The 9,410-nt window shown below is 45.2% G+C and overlaps 1 protein-coding gene and 1 pseudogene across 8 annotated transcripts in view; one reads left to right on the forward strand and one right to left on the reverse strand.

Moving 5' to 3' along the window:
* The window catches only part of ZNF691 (zinc finger protein 691), a 79,739-nt gene that overhangs the window by 44,830 nt on the left and 25,499 nt on the right, over positions 1-9,410 (forward strand). For all 8 annotated transcript variants that reach the window (XR_009502831.1, XR_009502833.1, XR_009502835.1 and 5 more), the window contains 2 exons: positions 4,710-4,772; positions 5,568-5,682. The gene's annotated coding sequence lies outside the window, so the exon portion shown is untranslated. The remainder of the gene's footprint in view (positions 1-4,709; positions 4,773-5,567; positions 5,683-9,410) is intronic.
* Positions 4,180-4,618, reverse strand: LOC132364573 (protein BEX3-like; annotated as a pseudogene).

The following is a 9,410-nucleotide window of genomic DNA, read 5'->3' on the forward strand; positions in this document are numbered from 1 at the left end:
AAGACTCACTTTATTTATTTTTTATTTTTTTAAACTTTTTATTTTATATTGGAGTATACATATACATGTATCCATTCTCCCCCAAACTCCCCTCCCATCCAGGCTGCCACATAACATTGAGCAGAGTTCCCTGTGCTATACAGTAAGGTCCTTGTTGGTTATCCATTTTAAATATAGCAGTGTGTACATGTTGATCCCAAACTCCCTAACTATCCCTACCCCCCCTTTCCCCTTTGGTAACCATAAGTTTGTTTTCTATGTCTGTGAGTCTGTTTCCATTTTGTAAGTAAGTTCATTTGTATCATTTCTTTTTAGATTCTGCATATAAGGGATGTCATACAGTATTTCTCTTTCTCTGTTTGACTTACTTCACTCAGTATGACAATCTCTAGGTCCATCCATGTTGTTGCAAATGGCATTATTTCATTCTTTTTAATGGCTGAGTAATATTCCGTTGTACATATGTACCACACCTTCTTTATCCATTCCTCTGAAAAGACTCACTTTAGATCCAAGGACACGAATACAGTAGATTGAAAGTGAAAGGATGGAAAAAGATATTCCATGGAAATAGTAAGCAAAAGAGAGCAAAAAGACAAAATAGACTTTAAATCAAAAAAGGTTACAGATTACTAGGGGTATTAGCAGAGGTAAGGGTGTAAGAAAAAGCAGGCCAGAGAGTACAGAGTTTTAAATGGCAGGCTAGGTATTCTTTCTGCAGTGTGCAGTCATCAAGGCCATCCAGCAGGGAGGAGCCATAATCCCAGACCTGAGTGTGAAGGATGAAATGAGAAGAGTGTGGAGGAAGTCAACTTGGTTGAGGAGTTATTTCAGTTTACTCAGAGAACAATACACCTTTTTCCATAAATGTCCTGATATAAAATACCCCTAATAGGGCCTGCCTCTGAAAATATGTCTCAAAGAGTTAGACATGATTTTTTTCTTTTTTTTAATTAATTAATTTATTTTTAGCTGTGTTGGGCCTTCGTTTCTGTGCGAGGGCTTTCTCTAGTTGCAGTGAGCGGGGGCCACTCTTCATTGCAGTGTGCGGGCCTCTCACTATCGCGGCCTCTCTTGTTGCAGAGCACAGGCTCCAGACGCGCAGGCTCAGTAGTTGTGGCTCACGGGCCCAGTTGCTCCGCGGCATGTGGGATCTTCCCAGACCAGGGCTCGAACCTGTGTCCCCTGCATTGGCAGGCAGATTCTCAACCACTGCGCCACCAGGGAAGCCCTAGACATGATTTTTGAAAGTATAAAATGAAAGGCTAAAGCTTGCCCAAGCTCCAGCATCTATTGCCCCAAAATAAAAGAACAAACAAATGTACAGATTTTGACCAAGTTGCTTTTGTTCTAATTGGTTTTTAAGAGAGCCAACATAGGTTGGCTGTATAATAATACAATAATAATAAAACACAACATTGTAAATCAATTATACTTCAATTAAAAAAAGAATTAAAAACAAATAAACAAACAAAATGATTATAGTAACCATTGAATGAGCACTTGCTATGAGCCAGGTACTATAAGTCTTTCCCCATTCAATACTCACAAACCTGTGATGTAGATTCACTTATTATCATCATTTCATAGATAAAGAAACTGAGTCTAAGAGAGGTCAGAGTCAATATGCAGCATTACTTAGATTAAAATGCTGTGCTTTCTATTTCAAAATCATGTCTTTACCCATTGCACTTCATGTGCTTAAGCAGTTGTGCTTGGCAGACAGCATATAGCATTGCCCCTGGGGATGATGATGTGACAAGAAAAGAACTGCTTGACTTCTTTGTGTCTTGATTTGTTCAGCAATAAGTGGAAATAATAACTGCCTTTTTATCAGGCAGAGTAACGGGAGATAAGACTGTTTTTCTCTCTTGGTTTGATTGCAAAAGAGGCCATGTCCACCCATAGGTGTGAATGGAAATAAGAGGCCACTTACAGAGTGTGGTTTGTGTTGGTGGCCCAAGTGCAGCTGCCTCATCTATACAATGGGTATAATAGTGTCCACCTCCTAGGGTGTTTGTAAGGATCCAATGTATTCATACATGTCACAGATTTAGGACAGTGCTTGACAAATAGCACTCGCTATCTAAATACTAGCCATTACTGGTATTAAAGATAGAAACTCAGCTACCAGGGATCACTGTGGCCATAAATATATGTAACCTCCAAGCAGAGATAGGGGAGAAGCCTCACTCACCCTGGCTTTTTCCTAGTAGGCATTTAGTTAGGAAGATTAGCTAGCTATAATCTTGGCCAATAGTAAACAGAGCTCAAAGAATATGACAGGGATGGAGAAATAACGTTATCAGAAAATAAAAATAGCTCCTAATTTTTACCATTTCTATAATCAAGCACCACATTAAGAGTATACCAACTTGGTCTTGCCTAATCCTCACAGTTCTGTGGGGTACGTGTTATTAACTGTGCCCTCTGTCAGCCTCCACTCCCACCTCTGTAAAAAGACAATAGAAGGTGATGGGAGAGGTGGGGGGGAGGGTGGTCCTGCTGGGCTCCTGGCCGTGCAGCTTCTCTTGGCTCTCTCCGAGGCAGGAAGCGCCTCTTCCACAGGACATCAGTGTAAGCCTGAATAAGAAAAAGAATTTCTCCCTCCTAAGCCATGGCACATCAGTTGTACAGAAATACCACTTCGGGAAACAGTCTTCAGGAGAGCCTCGATGAGCTCATGCAATCTCAACAGATTACCCCCAAACTTGCCCTTCAAGTTTTACTTCGGTTTGATAAGGCTATATATTCAGTGTTGGTACAGAAGGTCAGGAACAGAGTCAATTCCAGGCCTATGTATGTTTGGCTACCTTCCCTAAAGGGTTACTGAGATTTCAAATGTCTGAAACATTATCTGCAGGATTGAAGGGCTCTCTAAATATGTACAGATTCTGCGATAATGTGTGGACTTTTGTATTGAACGATGTTGAATTCAGAGAGGTGACAGAACTTGATAAAGTGAAAATTGTAGCCTGTGAGTGGGACCTCTCTGGTGGACAAGTGGCTAAGACTCTGTGCTCCCAAGGCAGGGGGTCTGGGTTCGATCCCTGGTCAGGGAACTAGATCCCACATGCCACAACTAAGAGTTGCGCATGCTGCAACTAAAGTTTCTGCACGCCGCAACCAAAATAGATCCTGCAGGCTGCAACTAAGGATCCTGCATGCTGCAACGAAGATACTGCACGCGGCAATGAAGATCCCATGTGCTGCAACTAAGACCCGGCACAGCCAAATAAATAAATAAATAATTTTAAAAAGTGTAGGCTGTGATGGTAAAAATACTGGCTCCAATACCACAGAATGAATAGAAAAAAATTGGCTTTTTAATGCCATCCTGTTATTGTTCATCTCTTTTCGAAGAGAAGCATAGGAGACTTTTTAACAAATTTATTCTAGCATTGCAGAAATGACTACACTGTGCCGTACTATCAGAGAATTCCAGTAGCAAGAAGCTTATAACTCTGTACCCTCTTACATTACATTTATTATACATCATGAAGAAACAGAGCTTTCTTTTTAATGACAAATCAAACACTGTTGCCTTCCTAAGACTATTCTTTAATAAATTCATTTTAAAACAAACAGACAAAAAGTGATGGGGATTCTTGCCTGGGCAATATGACCCCAGAGCCCACACTTCTAACCTCTACCCTCAGCTTCTTTGAGGGTTTACCACTGGGAACCAGACGTCAAGATGGGGGGTCAACAGGCTGGGGTGGAGGTGGGGGAACTAAGACATGCCATAATTACACCACAGTCTGCAGTAGGGTTTAAGGAAATAAATTATAGGCCCCAAGTACTTTGAGTTTCCTCGTTTAAAATTAGATTTTAAACCCTAGGCCACGAGTATCAATGGTACTTTCTGAGAAACTCTGAGTGAAGCCTGTTGACACAAGTGCTTTTGAAAGTTCAAAACACCAATAGATCTTGTACCCTCTGCTTAGAAAGAAAGGAGGGAGGAGAGAGAATATCTACTTCCCAGTTCTTATAAAGGTTAGGTTAAATTTATACTTATTCTTGTTTTTTGGGGTTTTTTTTTTGCTTTTTAATTGCTTTATTAACTTCACATTTTCCATGCAAATGGGTGAAACTCTACTGTTGACAGAAACTTAGATTGGGTGCCAAGGCAATCTCCAATTAGAAGCTGGTAACACAGAACCCACCTGACATGGAAATTACGTAAGGTTCACAGCAAATGGATCAGAAAAGGCGTATCAGGAAAATGCAAGAAAAAAGAGAACAACAGTGGGAATCACAGTATTAATCTCATGGAAAATGGCAGGAGTCAATGCATAAGGCAAAATTCATCATGATGGTCATGGTGATTAGAGAGCTCCCCCATAAGGATATGTAGACAATTCCTCAACTGCAGCTCCCTAAGTTTTCTCCTGATTTCGCTCATTTCTTCATGAACATTTCCATATAATCTCCATCTCCACCCATCCCATCTTTGACCTGCCTATTGGGTACGGCCCATCAGAAATTAGGGGCAAGTTGGCGAGCCTGTCCCCGTCTATTATTTCCCGCTGGCTGGTGGCCTTCGCCCCCTCCCAAAGGGCGGTTTTCCTTTCCTTTTTGCACAGGCTGCTCCATTTCTTCGTTTTCGTGGGCCTATCCTTGCTGTCTCCTGCTCCTCCCGATTCCCGCCACAAGTGCGCCGCTGTGAAACTTAGTACTTATTCTTTATACTTATTTCTATCTTGCAGAGCAGTAGAAATTTCCAAGACTCGTTACTGGGAAAGGCAATGAAATTTCTGTAAGAGTCAGAGGTTTGTTTTCATAATTATCTTCCATGGGTTGTTTTCACCTTACAACTATATTTTCATTATAGAAAACTATATGTGTTGCAATATAGGTCCCCTCCAAGTTGTAAAGTATGTCATAGGAGGGTGGATTTGCTCACTAACTCTATGATAACTAACCTGCTGAGCATAACTGCATATTATAATGAACACAAACAAAATATCAAAACTGGGAAGTTTCTTCTTACATTAAAAAAAAAACCCAAAACAAAACCCAAAGTCCTCATGTGATATATGAGGCCCTACATGATCTAGCATCCTGCCACCTCACTGCCCTCATCTCCCTGTCACCCTGGTCCAGCCATCCTGGCCTCCTTGCTTGTCCTTCAACACACCAGACATGGTCCTGCCTTTGTACCTTTGGACTTGCTGTTCTCTTGGCTTAGAAAAGCCTTTCCCCCAGATTATGTGTACGATTTGCTCCCTTACTTCATTCACATTTCTTCAAATATCACTCCCTCAGGGAGACCGTCAAATTATCTCATCTAAAATCAAGCCACCCACCCCACCCTCACATCCATCATCTTCTATTCTTTGGTTTGCCTTTTCTTCCCCATAACACAAATCACCATCTCATACTTTATTATGCACTTGTTGATTGTTGATTGCTGGGTTTTCCCCACCAGAATGTAAGCTCCATGAAGGCAAATCTTTGTTTTGTTTGCTGCTGTATCCCCAGCCCTAGAACAATGCCTGGCGCCCAGCAGGTGCTCAATAAATGAATGAAGTGAAACTAATGAAAAGATATGGGTTCCATGACAGGAAAGAGCTTGCACTGGGAACCCTGCACCAGGCGGTTTAGGAGATGCCGACCATCAGAGCCAGAGATGACCCTGAGAAGGGAAGAGATCCCTGGGAATTCACAGAAACCTGGGGGGTGAGTACCAGACTTTATGAAGGGGGTGGAAGGGGGAATATGGAGTAACTCTAACTGACACCTGCATCACACACACATTATCTTATTTCATCTTAATATCACAACAGATGAGGAAATTGAAGATCAGAAAGGTGAAGTGACTTACCCATGGTTATTCAGCTAAGTAGCAGAGCCTCGATCTGAAATCAACTCTGTCTGACTCTAGAAACCATGTTCTTTGCAAGACACCACACAGCTGAGGAGAAAGTTTGGCAAAGAGTGTGTGTTCAGTTAAGTAACAGTTGAAGGAATGAACAAATGCTTCATAGAGAAAGTGACTGTTAATTTGGTCTTTTTTTGAGATCAAACAGCCTTATGGAGAGACCAAAGGCAGACCTGGAGAAAGAAGGAGATTGAACAAAAAGTTTTAAGATTAGATAGTTAGGTGAGGAGCTGTCCAGGGACCGCTGAGTACATCAGCTTAGCTGGATCTTAGGGTGTTAAAGGAGCATTTTGGGAGATAAGGTCTCCAAGGACCCAAATGTGAAAGATCTTGACTGCTTGGTTATGGAATTTGGACTTTACCATGAGACAGTGGGGAGCATTAAGCTGTAGAGTAATGTGCTCAGACACTGCTTTAGGAAGTCATTCTGGGGTGCTGGGGATGGGATTACCAAATGGATTTATTGTAATAGTCCCAGTGAAGGGTTATCGCCAAAGCAGTCAATTCTCTCTGAACCCATGAAAGGTTGAGTTAAAACCAGCCCTGACCTAAACATTCACACAACAGCCACTAGTTGGCAGCAATGTCCCAAGAAACAGGTGGGCCAGCCCCCAAGTAGGAGCTTCCTCAGCCAACTCCTTGGGCTGTGATGGGGTATGGTCACCTGGTGGAACGCAAGAGTAGCTGGGAGAACAGCCTGTGCGGAGGGAACCCCAAAGACCCACAGGGGAAGGAGTATGTGGAGGTCAGAGGACAGGGTGATCAATGCCCGGAGGATGGTTGCGGTGGGGTGGGGGGCAGGGCTGAGAGGGGAGGCTGCATCTGAGAGCTAGAAACTGATTGCAAATGGCCTTGAATTTCCAGGCTAAGAAAGCTGGACATTATCCTGAGGGAAATGGGAACCCAGGAAACCCATGTTTAAGTAGAAGAGAAACATGACTAGAGTTGCCTTTTAGAAAGATCACCAAGATTGCAGTGTGGAGAATGAGGGGAAAGAGACAAGAAGCAGAGAGAACAGTGAGGAGGTGCTGCAGTGATCCCCAGAGAGATGATGAGTGGTCTGAACTAGGGTCAGCGATTGCAGTGGACAGAAGGGGTCAGATCTGTAGGAGACTTAAGAAATAAAAATCATAGAATGAGAAAGAGGGCATTAAAATGTAGTTTTCACAGAAGAGAATGAATATTCTCTCACCATTATTAAGAACACTTGCTGAATTGTTGGATTTTCTCCCTAAAACTGCAGTGGAAGAGCTCAGATCGTGGAACTTCTTTAGGTCTAAATTCACTCAACAATCCTATCAGTCTGTGGTGGGAACTGGCGACAAAGGAATGACTTAGCAGTTGCCTCCCCACTCTGGTGGAATAACAGTCAACTGCACAGTGTGGAGAGGGCTTTGATGGAGGAAATACAGGACAGTGTGGGGTCCAGCGGGAGAACCTGATGCAGGTTTCCAGGGAGAGGAGACTTTTGAGCCCAAGATATGCAAAGGATCTCACAGAACTGTCAGTGAGCTAAGCACTGGAAAAGAAGGGAGTCTGGGAGCAGCCCCGTTACCTATTTACCCCTTTTCGTCACAAACCGTAGACGTCACCTTATGCGCGATAAGGTGTCCCAGGTGACCTACATTCCCTAGGATGAAAGCGCTAACCCAGCCACGGTCGCCAGCTCCTGGAGCAAACAAACGCACTTCCCAGAAGACAGACATGCTTAGTGTGCCTCAAAGGCTCCTGGACCGCCGCCCAGGGTAGACAGGCTGTGATTGGTAGGAGCCTGGGGCCCGCCCCTCACCAGCCCAACACTGCGGTTCTGATTGGTGGAGACACAGCGTGGCCCCGCCCCTCCCGCCAGTCGGCAAAGGAGGCTAACCAGGTGGGTGCGCGACTGCTGAGGGGGCCCTGGAGCACCGCTGTTACGGTCTGGGGGAGATGGAAGGTCGCCCCGGCCCCAAATCTTCTACACCCGCGATGGACTGCAGTCCCTAGAGAAAAGGCGTCAAGGGACCGGAAGCTGTGCTTCCCGGAGCATTGTGGGCCCAGGCTGGGGTGGGCCGGGTCTTCCGGCGCCTGCGTGCACCTAGCAGTTTGGGAAATGGTGGCCCCCGGCACGTTGGTGCAAGCCCTGTGAGGGGCGGGAACCCGGGAGTGGGTTCTCGGGCATTTTCAGACCAGGGTGTGGAGCCCAGGGCTGGGGTGGGGCCGGGATGCTTCCGGTCTCCGCCCCGCTTTGGGGCCTCGGGCGCCATCTGCTTTGCATCCTTAAAGCTCTGGCCTGTAGCGTGCCCCTTCCGCCCCAACCCCACCCCTAGTCCGTTTCCTTCCATCCGGTGGGAACAGCAGCCAGAGTGCCACCACAGGATTTTAAGAGCCCTGAGTGCACACCTGGCATCCTGGGCCCCTGACTCCTCTTTGCATTACCCCTCCCGGGGCCCCTGCGAAGCTTAAAGAGCTAACTCCTTTCAACAGAAGTCTGCTGGGGCCATGTGATAAGGCCTCCTCCATCGCACCTGGTCCCAGCCCTTCATCGTAACCACCCTGCCCCAGGCTCAGGCGAGGCACACCCTTCTCCGAGCATCACTCCTGATTTGTGAGATGGGGATGGCTAACTCCTCAGATTCTCTGTACCTAATGATAATACACACAGGCGCTGCCAATTACGATGTACCCGTTTTCCCTTCTCATCCTCTCCGTACAACCCCGCTTCATGGCAAGCAGATTTTATAGTTTAACCTGTGTGCAGTTATGAAGGCTTCGACAGGCATATCCACCCCCACCGCCCCGATTTTGTCAGCTGACCCTCTAGGGACAAATATCCTTGGTGCTTTTATTTCAACTGTTTTCTGAGTGCCTGCTCTGTGCCAAGCACTGTATTTAGTACTGAAGACCCAGATGAACCAAATTGACTTCTTTCCATGAAATTGAGACTAGTGGGGGAAATAGGAACTTGTGATAAAGGTGGTCATAAAAGACGTGATAAATATACAGTGCCACAGGAAAGGAACTAATGAAGTGCTCTTGAAATTCAGGGATTGGGCGAAGGGGGTTAGAAGTCTTTAGAGAGTGTGCAGTAGCCTATAAGCTGGATCAGAGGGGGCATTCTGAATTAAATAGATGGGAGAAGGCAGCTTGACAGCTCACTCTGCCCATGCAGTGAACATGGTTCATTTTGCTTTGGATGGGCTGGGGGTTTGGGGGGAGGAGTCGGGTATAGGGTGGGGGGTGTGCAGTATAATTTTTTTTTTTTTTTTTGGCCATGCGGCTTGCGGGATCTTAGTTCCCTGACCAGGGACTGAACCTGGGCCACCACAATGAAAGCGCCGAGTCCTAACCACTGGACCGCCAGGGAATTCCTGCAGTATAATTGTTAAAAGCAGGGGTTTTAGCATATTTGCTGTGAGGCTTCAGGCACATTAACCTCTTTGAGCCTGTCAGATGTACAGAGATAGTACCTACCTCACATTCAAGATAATGCATATCAAGGCCTGAGCATCAAGGTCGGCACATAGCTATCATTTTTTTGAATACCAGC

This window comes from Balaenoptera ricei, chromosome 1 (assembly GCF_028023285.1).
Source record: "Balaenoptera ricei isolate mBalRic1 chromosome 1, mBalRic1.hap2, whole genome shotgun sequence".
Classification (NCBI taxonomy): Eukaryota; Metazoa; Chordata; class Mammalia; order Artiodactyla; family Balaenopteridae; genus Balaenoptera; species Balaenoptera ricei.